Below are 16,772 nucleotides of genomic sequence, written 5' to 3'. Positions count from 1 at the left end.
TGTAAGCATCAACCAAACACAACACAATCCGGGTGTGAGACACGCCTCTCCTAGGCCTATATAAAGCAGCACCAGGGCTGGGCTGAGGGTCTTTTCGCCTCTGCAATCAAGCTCTCCCAATAAACGCGTGCAGAAGGATCCTGTTGCAGCGTCGTTCTTGCTGGTCGAGTCGGACGCGCGCAAGACAGGACAGCTGGTCAGTGTAGGGGACATAAACACATACTGAACACAAACCTCTTTCTAACCTAGTACTGAAACTACACACTATTATACTTTGATGGTCTAACCCTCCCCACTCCTCCACAGAACAGAGACCTAGAGCCTTTTCTTTGGCCCCACTCATTGTTCTGCTACCTCCAGTCCACGTCCTCTCTCCTGCCCTGGACCAGTAATTTTATTCTGAACAAAGGCAAAAATAAAACGTGGCACCTATGCTCTCCTCCCAAACTCTGCTTCTTCCCTTATCCCAGGGCACAGTGTACCAAGGAAGAAAGGAAGTGGGGCTGAAGATGCTCAATGTAGCTTGGACACAAAATATGCAAAAAACAACAAACAAAAAACCAAAACACTCTCTTAATTCTCTCCAAATCTTTCTGTTTCTTTAAATCACATGACTGCCTTTTCTCAGCATAAATTCATACGCAGCCATGGTTTCGCCCAAGCACACTGTGGTTTGACCACATTCACTCCCATAACTGTCCTTTTTGTCCCCTTCCCTCCTAGTAGATAGGCTCACTTCTTTTCCTGTCATATCTATATATACATGTATATATGTGTGTGTGTGTATATATATGTGTGTGTGTGTGTGTATATATATATATGTGTGTGTGTGTGCATGTGCCTGTGTGTGTGTGTGTGTGCGTGTGCGTGTATGTATGAAATAGAGCCGTAGAGGATACAAAGTGTGACATTTACCTTTCTGATATAGGGGAATTTTACCAAATTGAATGATCTCAGCATCCACCCAAATTTCTAAATCCTTGAAATTGGCATAATCCCATTCTTCTCTGTGGCTGAATAAAAAAAAAATCAGCTTCTTCAAAAGGCAAGTTTGAGATGAATATGAAGCAGTTCCTCCTTCTTCCCTATCTTATTCACCTCCTAATATCTCTCCCCACATCCATATGGTCATGAGCTCCTGACTTTGACTGCAGCTTCAGAGTAAATTACCATGGGCCTTGCTGGATGTCTGCCACAGGAGATGGCTAGGCATTTGGAACTTGGTGCCTGAAAGTGTTCTCTTCTGATAGCTCCCAACCCAGTTACAAACACCAGAATACTCGCCACGGACTCTCTCGTTCCACTCTTTATGTTCAATAAGCACTAAAGAGTGCAAAGCCAGGGGTTAAAGCTCAGTGCTCCACTTAGCCGAGATGTCACTGAGCCACCACAGCCTGCTCACCAGCTGACCAGAGAAAACAGAGGCTCAGATAAGTATGGCTGTTTGGGTTTTGTTACTTTTATCACCTTAATCAGAAGAGACAGCTAATGGCTGCGGAGTTCCCTTTGAGAGGAAACTCATTTGTGTTCAGAGTCCCATCTTAGAAAAGAGGAAAGCAGAACTGGTTTCAATTAAAAATCTAAAGACATCTATTCACCTAGCCAGACTAATTCTTTGTCTTTTTCCCTTTAAGACCATTACTTCCTAATTAACACATGAGACGACTTATCTAAGTTGGCCTGCTATTAGAAGTTGGGAAGGAAACTGATTTTTAAAATGTATCAATTTGGGGAGCTAAGGAGATGGCTCAGTGATTGGAACATGGCTGCAGAAAGGGCTTGGGTTCAAACCTCTAGCACCCACATAATAACCAGGGAGGCTGGGCAAGCCTGTAGTGAAAGTACAGGAGGATCAAGCTTGCTGTCAGCCTGCTGAACTCCAGACTCTGTCTTAAGGTAATCAGATAGATTAACAGAGTGATAGAACAGGACACCAGACCTCCTCCTCCTCCTACACACACACACAGACACACACACACACTACATGTACACACACATGCAAAATCCACTTATTAAATCCTGACCTCCAGGTAATAAAGTGCAGCTATTTTTCCTTGGTATTGTTTGAGGCAGGGTCTCAATCAGCATCCCAGGCTGACATGAACTTCCGGCAGTCCCCCTGCTTTCTTCTTGCCATATTGATGTTTAACATGTTTTGAGGGGACCACTGAGATGGCTCAGTGGGTTAAAGCATTCGCTGAGCAGTCAGCAGTCCTGGAGACCTGAGTTCAGTCCCTGGAACCCACTTAAAGCTAGAAGGCAAGAACTGACTGGGCAAAATGACACTGACATTCACAGGGCTCCATAGCACCCATCTTTAAGCCAACAGATATAAGCCAACTTATATTCGAGAGTTAGGTCAAGAGAGAAACAGATAAACCCTCACCTATTACTTGGTCTCTTATGAGTCAGAGAGTATATAACAGTTCAGGGACAGATAGCTTTGGGAGTCAGAATCATTATTATTACAATTCATCTGTTACAGAAGTTTTACCTATAGACAATGATCATATGTTTGGTGACCAACTAAACTCAGAATACTATAGTGATCTGAAGTCCACTCTGCTAAGTTTAATTGGTCATGACTCATTGTGGCATGTGGGCAATGGGAACCTCAGGGAATCTCATGAACTAGCCATCAACATCACACTATTGGCCGACTACTGGCTTCATCTCTGGGTTTTTTTTGTTTTGTTTTGTTTTGTTTTGTTTTGTTTTGTTTTTTGTTTGTTTTCTCTATCATACAAAGAGTCATAGCTGGTGATTAGGCAAGTTCCACATCGTGATTCAATCCCTGGACACCTCAGAAGAAACACCTTTATAACAGTTTGTGCCTATGTCCCAGCATAGTGAGCAGAGACAACCTTCGTTCCCACTATGTATTTAATTGCCTGATCATTTGCTGTACCATGTGATCCTTGAGGCCAGATCTGTGTCCTTTTCACTTTGAATATTCACTGGGGGCCCTTTACAAAGGATTATGCCCTTGCACACACAGAGCGTGTATAAGAGATGGATAAGTACCCACGGAAGCTGTATTTCTATGAGCAGGAATAACCACTTCAGTTGTCATTTTCATCAATACTGTACATACTGATGCTAGCATTTTTTATCTTCTATATCCAAGAGCTGTTCCTAAAAAAATTTAAGAATATTAAGGAAAACCAGTGAATGCTCAGAATTGCCTACCTCTTTGATTCAAAACATGATAAACATGCAACCAACACATGCTTTGCTGTCTACTCAGTGTGGGCAAAGGAGAAATTATGGCATTGGAGACTGTCAGCTCTCTCACTGCTGCTTCTCAAATGTTGTATTCTTCAAGAGTTATCTGTGAAATAGAAGTGTACCAATATTTACCTAATAATAAAGAGAGAGTACTAAATCACATAAAATACAGAGAAAGTATGACCCAGTGTAAGTGCCTTATGGCCTCATCTGCTCCTGTTCTCTCCGTGTGTGTGCGTGCAGAAGTGCCTTAGTACTGAGTACTCTAGAGCACCAGAGTGAACATGATAGTGGTACAGGTGTGGTTGAGGAGACCCAAGCTTAAAAGAAGAAAAGAGGGATTTCATTTCTCCATAACTCAGACCTCCTTTCATCTTCCTCTGAGTGTTATTTTGAAGGTCAAGCTCTTAAGCATTGAGAACCATCATGGGATAATACCCCACTATCCACAAAGGAAAGTAGACTGCACCCCTTCCCCAACCCAACACCCCCCCTCCCTGGAAAACACACATTCCAGAGAAGAGGAACAGAAGTCTGGCAGGGTTTTACACTTCCCTCTTCCTCTTCTAAGGCTCCGAATGTCTCTCCCTTGCTGAGAAACACTTGCCCTTGGCCCTCCTTCACTCTCCATCTTTCTGTGAGTTACACTTGACCTAGGCTCAGAACTTCTCAAACTTCTCAAGTTCCCTGTCTCTAAATCATAGAAACTCCTGCAGATCTTCAGTTTCTTTTGTCAATAATGCTACCTTTGGCTGTAGCAAGTATCTGATTTTTTTTTCCCCACCACGGTAAATCTGAAAATGTCTTAAAAGAGAGAAAGTTAAAGGATGATAGATAAAGGGAAGTCATTTTAGGTAAAATAAGGACAACTGTTTCCCCCATATTATTCGCATCTTAATTTCAGAGGCATGTAGGTATGTTGACCTTACCCTCAACCTATTCAGATTCAGTCAGCATCCCTGAGATGGATAGATGATTTTGAATGACTCAAGTGGAGCAATTTAACCATCCCTCCAGGTTATGGTCAGAGGGAAGAGTGCTATCGATAAAGGTTAAAGAGCTGTTCCATGGTTTGGTTTGGTTTGGTTTGGTTTGGTTTGGTTTGGTTTTTAAATTGAGGGAGGCCACTACCCAAGCCATACATACATTCTCTCTGCGCTAAACAATCCAAAGCCCAAGATCCTGCCACAAGTCCTACAGAAACACATGAAGCCCTGACAACATCTTCATTTAGACCTATAAGACTCATGTTGGTCTCCAAGTCAACAGATATGTTTGTGTTGTTAGTAGGATACCAAATAGCATGGGGATGGATCAAGATGAGTAAAGGGGTCATTACCCAAGAGAGTGCAGCTATCTCCAGATGCCCTCGTTAGGATAGCCTCCCCCCACACTGGGGAGGAGTCTTTGTGAAGCCATGGATTATGACCTATCTCATAACAACCTTATTTCTTCTTCAAGACCACAATCTTCAATAAGATCTACTTTTCCTCCTTTACAATATATCTCTATGCATACATAAGACTATAAAAATGTAAAGAGCAGAGTTGTCATAGGCAGCACTTGTATACCTTTAAATCTTCATTACGGTCATTAGCTACTGACCCTTCCCAACTGCAGGCTGCATGGAGGATACATTGCTATGTATTAGTGATATGGGAAATTGATCAGTTAAATTTTACCTCACAGGAATATTTATTTGATTTATTGAGTAGATCAAATTTTCTGAGCACTTTTTTAAGGATGAACTGATAAGTAAAGACATCCTTAAAATAAATGCTAACCCTTGTCTATTTCATGCTCTACAGTGGTGCTTGGCTTTCCTAGTTATAGATCCTGGAAAGCATGAAATTCCCAAAGTAGACACCTGGGGAACAAAGTCCTCATAACCTTCTTCCCAGAAACAGCAAAAGGCGTTTTACAATTCCAATGGAACCACAAAGGGCCTCAGACAGCCAAAGCAACAAGCACAAGACTGTAAGACTTAACATTCCAGATTTAAAGACAGGCTGCAGAATTATAACAATAAAAAACATAAAGGTATTTTGTCCTGGCACAAAAACACACATGTACTCCAAAAGAACAAAAGAGAAGACCCAGTTATGAGCACACATAACTGCAGCCCTCTGATAACTTGACAAAGATGTCAACAACACACACTGAAGAAAAAGGGAGCATCTTCAAGAGATAATGCTTGGAGAACTGGATGTCTACATGGAGAAGAATCAGAAGAGACCCATATCTATCGACCTGCACAATAATTAGCTCCAAATACATTTTTTAAACCTTGCCGCAGACCCTCTGGGCCCCTTTGTCTGCATGGAACGGGTCTCTAGTTGCAGGTGGGCAAAGCGTCAGATGAATGACAAACAGATGCACACAGGAGAGGTCGTGTGGAATCTGAATGTATTTGTCAAGTCAAGCATCAGACTTTTTATATAGAAGACAATAAGTTGGGTGACATACCCGCAAGGTACAAATGAGGTAGCCGGATGCTAAATGACTCTTACACAGAACAGAGGAATGAAAACGCAAAGACTGGAAGGAACTGGGCAATAAAATTACTGAGACAAAGTCAGCCCTATCTAAGGTCAGCTATAGTCTTAGAAGCCAGGTGTGAGGTCTTTTCACTCCTAGGGCAAGGGCTTTCACACCCAAGTAATGGTTCTAACTAGGGAGTTCCGTTCTAGCTAACCATCTCATGAATAATGCAATACTCTAAAACCATAGCCCAATCTACTTCCTAAACCATTGTAAATTCCTGTATATGGGTGCGACTTGGCTTTTATTCTAAGTGATAGTGTAATACCAGAGGCTATTCTGAATGTCACTGTCTAGCTCAAGGATGTTCTAGGACGGTTGGAACACTGGTGGAAGGCTTTAGCTATGTCAGAATTCAATCTTAAAAGGCACTTATAATAGGGTAATACTAAANGAGAGCACGTGGATCCATACACTAGACTAACGCGGGAATGGAAAATTAATGTATGGGTTAGAGAGAACGCCAGACTCCAGGAGCAAGTTTCTGTGAAACTCTTTTGCTTCATGAATAGCTTTTAAGCCTCTCGGCTGGTCAAACTGACTCGACCAGAGAGTGTGGCAAAACCTCACAATGTGAAACTTGAAATGCAGAAACTACTAATAGTGCTTTTGAAGATATAGATATAAGAAGGGAACCTTCTGAATAGAACTCTATTTGCCCAGGAATTAAGGCAGCAAATGACAAGTGAGACCTTCTGTACAGCAAAGGAAAGTGTGAAACAAAAGCCCAGAATTAGAATAATTGATATATATGTGTATGTGTGTGTATATATATATATATATATATATATATATATGTATATATATATACATACATACATACATACAGTATTTGAACAGAGAAAGAAGAAATTAAAAATGGCCAAGAAACATCTTTAAAAGCATTTAATAGCCTTAGCAAATAGAAAAATGTAAATAAAAACCAGTTTGAGATCTCATCTCACCCAAACAGAATGGCCAAGATCAAGAAAGCAATTGATGACAAATGCTGTCGAGGATCTGGGGAGAGCAGAAACTTCCTCACTGTTGGTCAGGTTGCAAAATGGTGTGCTCTGTGTTAACTATGGGAAAATCTTACAAAGACCCAACAGAAAAATCACAGGATCCAGGACCAGGGAAGGCTAGCAGGAAGCCGTTCTCTTAAGTGCTTGTTAGTGAGGACCATAAAATTTATTTGCAATCAACCACACAAATGTTAAAATGTACTGAGGGTGGAGCTCAGTTGGTAGGGTTCTTGTCTACCACACACAAAAACCGAGGTTTGAGTGCCAGCACATAAAACAAGAGTGTTGGCATAGTTCTATAATCAGAGCACTGAGGAGGAAAGAGGAATGTCAGAAGTTCAAGGTCACCCTGGACTCCTGAGCAAGTGGGAGGGCAGCCTGGGCTACATGAGCTCCTGTTGAAAAATAAAGAAACAAAGAAGAACAAAACCAAATCTATACACAACCATTCCCAAATATTAAGTTATTCAGAGGATGGGATAAATTTTCAGTTAAGGACAACAATACATTTCTATAAAGACTGATGAGAAATAACTTAAGGGAGCAGACACCTAAGTTGTCTTCATGCACTTGTATGATTTTAAGCATTCTTTCATTCCAGTCTTTAAATATATGCAAGTTTCTGTGCCACGGAATCGCACTCAGGATCAGATTATATGAGTGAAAAGACCCACTGGTGTGTCTGGTACACACACCAGCAAAAGATCTCTGATCCAGTCAGTCATTTGTTCAAAACCTACGTGGCCTTTGCAGATGCAGCCGCATAATCCATGAACATAACGATTCTAGGCATCTTAGAATCGCTGACTTTCAAATTCTGACAGTTGCAAACGGAGTTGCCAAAACGCTTCAACAGAGCAATTATAAGCTGGCTCCCTCTTGTCTCGTGCATGAGTTTTAGATGTTTCATAACTAACTCCGAGGAAAAGAAAAAGACAATCTAGCAATATCAGCATTTTCGAGCACATTAGGATGTGAGCAGCTGAATGACAGTCCCTCCTAGAGGAGAGATTCTCACTCGCAGAACCTGACCTGACAACCATCGGCCCTCGTTCTGCAAATTAGGAACAAGTCTCCAGTGCCTTTTCTGACAACATTTGCTGATGTTAGAGTTCTGATGGAAACATTCAAGTCCAATGCAATTTTACCACTAATTCTTTTTTATGATTTAAAAAAAACAAAACAAAACAAAATGTGTTGTTTTTTTTTAATTTTATGTGCGTGGGTATTTTGTCTGTGTGTATGTCTGTGTACCTGCATGCCTGATGCCTCCAGAGGTCAGAAAAGGGAATCCCATTTCCCTGGAGTTACAAATGCTTGTGAGCTACCACATGGGTAAGAAAAACTGAGTCCCCTGGAAGAGCTGTATGTACTCATATAACTGCTGAGCTGACTCCCCAAACCCTCACCATTGGTCTTGAAGAATTGTCTCTTTAGTTCTGTCCTCCAATCCATGATAAAGGAGTGTGTGTGTGTGTGTGTGTGTGTGTATGTGGATGCATGTGTGTGCATGTGTGTGGTATGTGTGTGTGTCTGGGTCTGAGTCTGGGTCTGGGTCTATTTGTGGGTATGTGACTGTGTGTGCATGCATGTGTCTGTGTCTGTATCTGTTTTTATGTATGTGTCTGTGTGTGCATATATGTGTGTCTCTGTGTGTCTGTGTTTGTGTGTATGTGTCTGTAAATACATATATTTTCATGCACGTGTATGCTGTTGCTTCCCAAGATCCAAGAAAACCTGTTTAGACAGATGAGAATAACTGAATTTTAAAAACTTTACCAATAATTCTTAATCCAGGACAAAATATGGAATTGTCTAGGTGTCTTTGAACAAATATCTATAAACTGAATTGCCCTGCTCAGCTTTGATTGATGATAGGTTACAGATTATATTGGAATTTTAAAAGGTTTCCTAGGTGATTTGAATGAGTTGCCAACATTGCCCCCGTTATCAGCTAGGCAAAGTCTTGATTGTACATCAGTTTTAAGAATGCTAACCTCCTGTGTATGTGCAGGATCTATTAAATAAGGAGGGAGGTGAAAGCCAAGCTTCAACCTGTTTTAAGTCTCCCAAGTGTGTGCTACCGAGGTTGGAAAGCACTATCCATGCTGTACCAGGGATGCAATGGCAGTGATGATGTACATTAAGCATCAAATGACCCATCCTGCGGCCTCATATTTCAACCTCTGCAACTGGGACTCATATTAGACGGCTCATCTTACTTTCACATATGGAATTAACAAAATTAATTTCATGTTCCCTCACATCAGCTTTATCATGATGAATACCTTGTCTGCTCAGAGAACTGCCTCTCCTGCTTCTCACACATTTGCTTTGACAGTATCTGGAGAACCAATAGTCTACTTTGAACAAAACGAAACAAAACAAAACAAAACAAAACAAAACAACAACAACCACAAAACCCCCACCATTCCACAGGGGTACATTTTATGTAAGAGTTGACCCTGGGCAAGGCATAATTTTGTGAGCATCCAGGTTCTTCTTTTCCTTTTGCTAGAGATTGAGGATCACTGATATGAGATAGCTTGTTATAGGGATTGGGAGCCACAGGTGCTTTATGTAAACCTCATTCCTTCATGCTCACCACCCTTCAACATCTGCCAATCTCCAGCGAGCTCTGTAATATTACAGCAGAGTGTGTTGTCCTCATTGCTGGTGTCATGATCATCTGTTCTAAAACCCAGTTGTAGTCAGAGACATCTCCATGGCCTGTAATCATTGTACCCTTTGTCCATTAAGTCGAATATGTCTTGCTGAATAGCAAGGGAAGCAATGGGCCGGATGTAGCGAGCAGTTTGGCGTGGTAACAATTAGTCCTCCTGAGTCCTCCTGCAAATCTGTTTCAGAGTAAGATCCTCAGAGACTAGAGTTGGACGGAGTCACCAATAGACACGAACTCAAATCTATATTCTTTCTATGGCTCTGGCGAAACCGCACTGTGTAGAAATAGATAAGCTCTGACCACCTCAGCCTATGTCCAAGAGATTTACTACATTCTCCTCAGCATCCTCACAGTGCTTCCAAATTCAGCATCATTCTCTTTTATCCTGCTGTTGTTTATCTCTTTGTGAGAATCCAGCTTTTAAGAAACTAATAGCAGCATGGAAATACTTTATGACAAAGAAATGATAGAGCTTCATTGAGTTAGGGATGGTTACTCATACCCAAAACCTCAACATTTAGCAGCCTGGGGCAGGAGGATCAAAATTTCAAGGTCATCTACAGTGAATTTAGATGAGCCTGGGCTATAGAAGACTCTGTCCCAGCATAAAACAATTGCATCACCATGATTAAGTGATGCTTGCACATTTTCTTCTAATTTCACTTCTGCATGTGGCTGTGAATGGCTCGTGTGATCTTCTGACATTGCCTGCAAGCACAGTGAATCCCTTGAATTTCTCTTCATGTTAACATTTTATTAATAGGAATTGATTCTCAGTGACATTACCTCAGCACTTTTGCCAAATAAGGTCTTTTTTAAATTGGAAAGCTCCGTGTAGAATAAATGGATTATACTGTGCAGGTGGAAAGGGAGTGGAAAAATTAGTCTTTAAGTAATCTGTGCACACACATGCCTGTGAGCACGCACATACTCCAGTTATCTCGGTCCATCTATGACTCAGAGAGCCACAATAAAGAAGCAGCTCACTGTCCCTTCCTTTTCTTTATAGGCATAGGGGCCATCATGAATGGCAGCCCTGGTCCACAGGCATTGTTCTTTCACCTCCATTACAAGGGACATAGAATGTCAAATGCTAGAGTCTGGATCTCGCTTGTATCACTCTAATTGGGGACACGATTATGAAAATAGGATGGGTAAGGTCCACAGAGTCCATGACCCTTTGACCTGGCTAGCATCCATTGTGGCAACCATGTACCTTCTTGTACATGGTAACAAGAGAGATGGGGTTTCTGTAATGCCTCTCTTTTTGATCTTGGAGATATAGATATATACATATATACACACACATATATATACACATATATAGAGACAGAGAAGTCTAAAGACATCAATAGCATATTTTCTCACCTTAAATATATATATATATACACATATGTGTGTATATGTATATGTGTGTATATGTATATATGTGTGTGTATGTGTATATATGTATATATACATATGTATATATGTGTATGTGTGTATATATGTATATATGTGTGTATATATGTGTATGTATATGTATATATATATATATATACATATACATGTACATACACACACATATATATAAGCTGAGAAAATATGCTATTGATGTCTTTAGGCTTCTCTATTCCTAAACGACTATTTAGTCTTATTTTTCTTGGTGGTGGTGGTGCTGCTGCTGGAGATTTAAGCAAAGGTATCATTAAAATCATTAATATATGTCAGGCAAGTGCTTTCCAACTGGACTATATTCTCATCTGATGGAAGCCTAGCTTTAAAATATCATTCACTCCCAGAGAGAATGGAAGCCAGGTACTGAGCCCAAAGCTACAATCCTTGAATAACTATGCTCATAGATCTAAAGCTGTCATTTAAAAGAATGATCCAAAAAAGCTCAGGCTCCTGAACCTCATGAGTTAATGTCTCTAAATGTCATGTCATGCACTTGTTAAGCAGAGACTCTCAGGCTCCTTATTTCTGACTCAGGAGATATGAGTTCAGGCTTGGGACAAGAGGCTATATTAATTTCCTTTTCACTTGGACAAAGTACTCAATGAGAAGCAGCAAAAGGGTTTATTTTGAAGCTTGAGGGTCCACCATGATGAGAAACCAGTGGTTCTCAACCTTACTATTGCTCAACCCTTTACTACTTACTGTTCCTCATGTGGGGTGACCCCCAACCATAAAAAGTTATTTCTGTTGCTACTTCATAACTGTAATTTTGTTACCATTATGAATCATAGTGTAAACATCTGATATTTCTGATGGTCTTGGGAGACCCCTGTAAAAGCGTCATTCAACACCCCCAAGCGGTCGCTACCCACAGGTTGAGGACCATGGGCATAAACAAAAGCAGTGAGGAATGCTGGCATTCAACTGTTTTCTCCTATGCAGAGTCCTGAACCCCAGCCTAAGGGATGTCTATAATCAGGGTAAGTCTTCCCTCCCTCAGTTAAAGTTAAAGCAACAGTTGGCATGTCTACTAGGTGATTTCAAATCTAGCTAAGTTGACAGTCAAGAATAACCATTGCAGGAGTTGATATATCTCATTGCACATAGTCTTAAGATATATTTGTTCTTTACCTGTAGCTTATTTTGGGTACCAAGTTACCCCGAGAGTCGCCTAAAGCCACCTGGGCTGTGAAAGGTGCTGAAGACCAGGCTGATGTGAATGGCTTACTCTGCCACCTAAAGCCAGCAGATTCATGCTGCCACTTAGGGCCATGTCCTGGGTCCATAGTTCTGCCACAGGCAAGGGTCTGTGTTGATGTCTACAGCCTATGTTACCAACAAAGGCCATGCAAATATCCCTGGCTGTGCTGCCACCTGAATCTATGTTGATGTCCATGGGTGCTGCTGTGGGCCATGTAAGTGTTCTGCATTGCCAACCTGGGGCCACAGTAGTGTTTGTGGTCAGAGCTGCCTCTGAGGGCCTTGTCTGGGTCCAGGGTCTTACGGAAGCCTGGGGCTGAGTTTGTGAAATGTATTGTCACCAGAAACAATGTGGAGACCCATGATCTATGTTCCCACTGACTATAAAGAGCAAGAAAACCTACTTTTACAGAGATCTCAATGATGGAAGACACTTAGTTGAGAAAAAGGAATGGGAGGCTTCTGCAACAATCCCTACCTCCAGTCCTAACCCCACCCCAAAAGTAGCAGCTTAACCAGAAAGCCACCAAAGAGAACTAACTCTTAAAATGTATGAAAAGGATGTGGTAGTTAGTTCTCTACAATTGATGGTTTCTGGTGGGGGTGCGGGAGGGCTATGTCTCAGTTTTATTTAAGGGGCAGGCCACCAAGAGTTTGACTATATCCCAGTGAGTATATAACATAAGTTGGACTTGCTATTTTATGCTTGTTTGGGGTTTTGAAGTTTTTATTTCTATTTTAATTTTTATTTTCTTTTGGGAGGATCACAAAGGTGGCGGGTAGACATGAAAAGACTGAGAAATGAGTGTGACTAGGGGTGCATAATGTGAAATTCCCAAAAAACTCAGTAAAGGTATCATGTTGAACAAAAAGAAAAGAAAATGATGGAGAAGCAGAGAAAAATCATATGTACAAACAGAAAAGAGGCAGCAGTGTGCTTTTAGAGATACCTAGATGAACGGACTAGAAGGAAATAAAGAAAGAAGGGAACCATGAGAAATAAAGCGAGTGTGCCAGACTCATGAAGCTCCTCTACTCTGGAGCAAACGAAGAATGGGAGGCCTCTTAGGGATGATACAAAATATCCTTAAAAGCAAATAATGAGTATCTCCCTAAAGGAAGGAGAGTGCTCTGGGTTTAGGGGCTGGGAGAGTCAATATTTTAAAGATACCTAGTCCTTTTAAATAAATCCATATTTCAAATCATAGAAAAACAACCTGTGTGAATCTTCGTGGCATTTCTTTGTCCTGTTCTAAAACTTGTATAGAAATGTTAAGGTTAAAAGAAGAGCCCCTGTGATCTGAAAAAGAAGCCACGGGATTAGGCCCCTTCGTGACAGGATGTACTATAAAGCTACAGTGACTCAGATGGAGTTGTAGGGCAAAGTTGTCAAAACAGATTGATATAATAAAACAGAAATGAATGGAACAGAATAAGGAGTGACTCACAGGTAATTTCCCTTTTAGATAAATTCCCTGGGAGCCCAACAACTGCCATCTTCACCATCTTAAAAATCTATCCAACGGGAATGAGCTCATAGTCACTCATAAAATCAAGTTAAATTGTTTACAGAATCTCTCTTTAAATAGTCTAAAACTCTAACATTCAGTTGTCAACCAGTGGCAGACCCGATTAATTGATTGTGGTATATAGCCATAATCGCATTTCATACATTTCATAGTATAATTAACAATAAACAAACCACTACTATATGTAAAAAATAAACAGGGATTTCATAGTTGAGTAAAAAGAGTCAGACATACTGCCTTCCCTTTATACCAAGTACAAGAACGGAAAAGAAGAAGGGGCATGCGCAAGAGTCTGTGAAACTGAACATGGACAGGGTCTTCAGAACACTCTTTTCATGTGTGGTGGTTATACCAGGGAGCTTGCGTTTTGAAGATCCATCCACTGAGCTCCCTGTAAGCATGCACACACCTTGATAGAGAAGAAACCATGGTATAATGAAAGTCCTAGTAATTAAATCAACATGCAGGAAAACTGCCTTTGGCTTGGATGGGAAATGGCTTTTGCTAGCCTTACATTTAAAAAGAAGCCTTTTTATTTTTTCCTTGCTGGACTTCATTTCTCCTTAGATGGTTTTCAATAACAAATATTGAAGTGGTTTGCCTTGAAAAAGAGAGATTATAGACCAGGGTAGGAGATAGATGATGCGGGTATAATTGTGTGGAAAGAGAGACAAGAGGCCAGCTAGAAGTAATGGCTCAGAGATAGAAATCACAGGAATTGAAGTTTAATTATCTATAGGATGAGGGAAAGGGGAGATAAAAGTGACTCCAAAGTTTCTAGCTTGATAGATCTAAATGATTATACGAGGGGCATACTGGGTCATTTTTTTTCAGGAAGTTTAGTTTGAGTTATTAGATAGTTGTTGGTTTTTATGCTATCTAAAATACAGATCTGGAATCTGGTAAGAAGTCTAACATTAGAGGCATGAGTTTGAGTCCCTTCAAATGCATGTGTAAAGCCCCAAGAATACAAAATAATTCCAATCTGGGGGAATTGTATGATATGAAGAGGTATTATAATTACAGACGGACACCAGGGCCACGAATTAAGGAGAGTCTAAATAACAAACCCACATGTCATGTATCTCACCTGCTTTTAACATATATGTTCATTCAATTAGCATAAGTAATTATCACACTTTCTGTCCTTCGATATCTACTTCCTAAGTATGAAAATTATTGTTAGAAGTATTATAAACAATACCCGTTGCTTGTGTTTCACAAACTAAGTTTGTCACTCATATCCAAAACCAGGAAACAATATTATATGAAATCTCTTATGATGGAAATTGTATCAGAGATCCTTTACAGTATAATAAAAGATGTTAACTTATGTTCACAACTTCACATGGGAATATCATTAGTGTAGAACAAATATAATAATCTCTTAGAAAACAAACATTTTTAGGCAAAGTATGATTATTAATGAATATTTACAGATTTGTATAAGATGGTTAGTAAACAGTTAAGTAATTTTTGCTGTTGTTGTTAGTAAAATACAGTTTTTTTCCCCAACATCTAATGGTCCATTCTCATTACCTGGAGACCATGATACAATCCTCTAACTCTAAAAATAATCCCCAGTATAGAAAAACTCGTTCTGCTTCCTCTTATGTGGAACCCCTTATTCAGCAAACTATTTCCAAGTCTAGTATCCTACTACAACCCCTGTTTTACTGTATCTTAGTTTGGGGATGGTAAGAGCTACCAAGCATCTACTGGGCAGCCCTTGTGTTCATATGGCATGACATTGATTGACATGGACCAGGGATGTGCAACTGGCAGACAGACACAGCAGAGAACAGAAACTCACATGACTTCACTCACCTTTGTGACTTTCTCCAGGATGGCTGGAAGTCTGGGTCCAACTGGAGCTGTCAACTGGAGCTTAGGAGAGGAACCTCTCAAACACTGCAGCTTTGGAATAATCATACTTCCTGATGCTCTAGGTTCCTGGAGACTGAAGGCAGGAAATAGATACAGCTTCCCTCTTAGACTCTGAATCTAGAAACATATACGCTATCAATTTTGGACTAATCACTTTGACTATTTTGGAAAAGTCTCAGATTCAAGGGGAAGAATAACAAAGAATTTGGAGATCTGTTTAATCCATTTCACAAACAAATAAATGAGATGCGTCCTCACTTGTTAATGTTTGAATGTGTCAGTCCAGATTCCAGAAACTGAAATAAAGCAAATCTGAATATGGACAAGCTTCATAAAGTAAATGAAGGCTTCAAAAGATAGATCATTATATCTACATCGAGACCTACCAAGGCACAAAAATGGGAAGTTGAGACATACAGAGGTGATTTGGAATTCTGATATATGGTATTAAATACATAGAAACAGAAAAACTTGTCATTGTTTTGGATGCTTTGATTTACTAAATATAAATAAGAAACTTGTGCTTAACACAGTGTTATCCTGGGACTGAGGAGTCAGATCAGACATTAAAGCACTTGTCATGATGTAAGAAGACTGACAGAGTGCAGAGACTCATGGAAATGCCAGGTGGCCAAGGCAGCCTGCCTGGAATTCCAACCTCAGACGGTGGAACCACACAGGTGGTCCCAGCTGAGTACAGAGACTAGACTACTGTAGTTAGAGAGCTCTGGATCTGCTTAGGAGACCCTGCCTCAAAGAATAAAAGATGAAGGAGGAGGCATCACCCCAAGTTGATGTCAACCTTGGGTCATCGTAGAGAGACCCACACATATGTATGTCCACATGTTTAAGACTATGCATACACACACTACCCACACACATTCTTGGGAGTTCTTCTCTAATAACCACTGAAAATAATATTTATTCAAATTTTTCCACATGATTTCTGCATATTTGTTTTTGATGTTTAAGCGTTAAAGAAACTTATGACCAATATGTTCCTTGTGGATATCATCTCTTATTTTGGACACTTTATTGATTTTTAATCAATTAATCTTCAAAGAGAATCTTTGAAATCAGCATTCACATCCTTGTTTTATAGGTAAGGAGATGCATGTTCAAAAGTACCATAAATATGTGGTACACTATATAAATCTATATGATATATATACACATATATATGCTAAGATATTTAGAAGCTCTTTGTAAATATATGTATATTTATATGTATATACAATACATTTTCATAAAGTATAACATAAA

Source organism: Mus caroli, chromosome 13, assembly GCF_900094665.2.
Source record: "Mus caroli chromosome 13, CAROLI_EIJ_v1.1, whole genome shotgun sequence".
Lineage (NCBI taxonomy): Eukaryota > Metazoa > Chordata > Mammalia > Rodentia > Muridae > Mus > Mus caroli.
Note: the sequence above shows the minus strand (reverse complement) of the source record.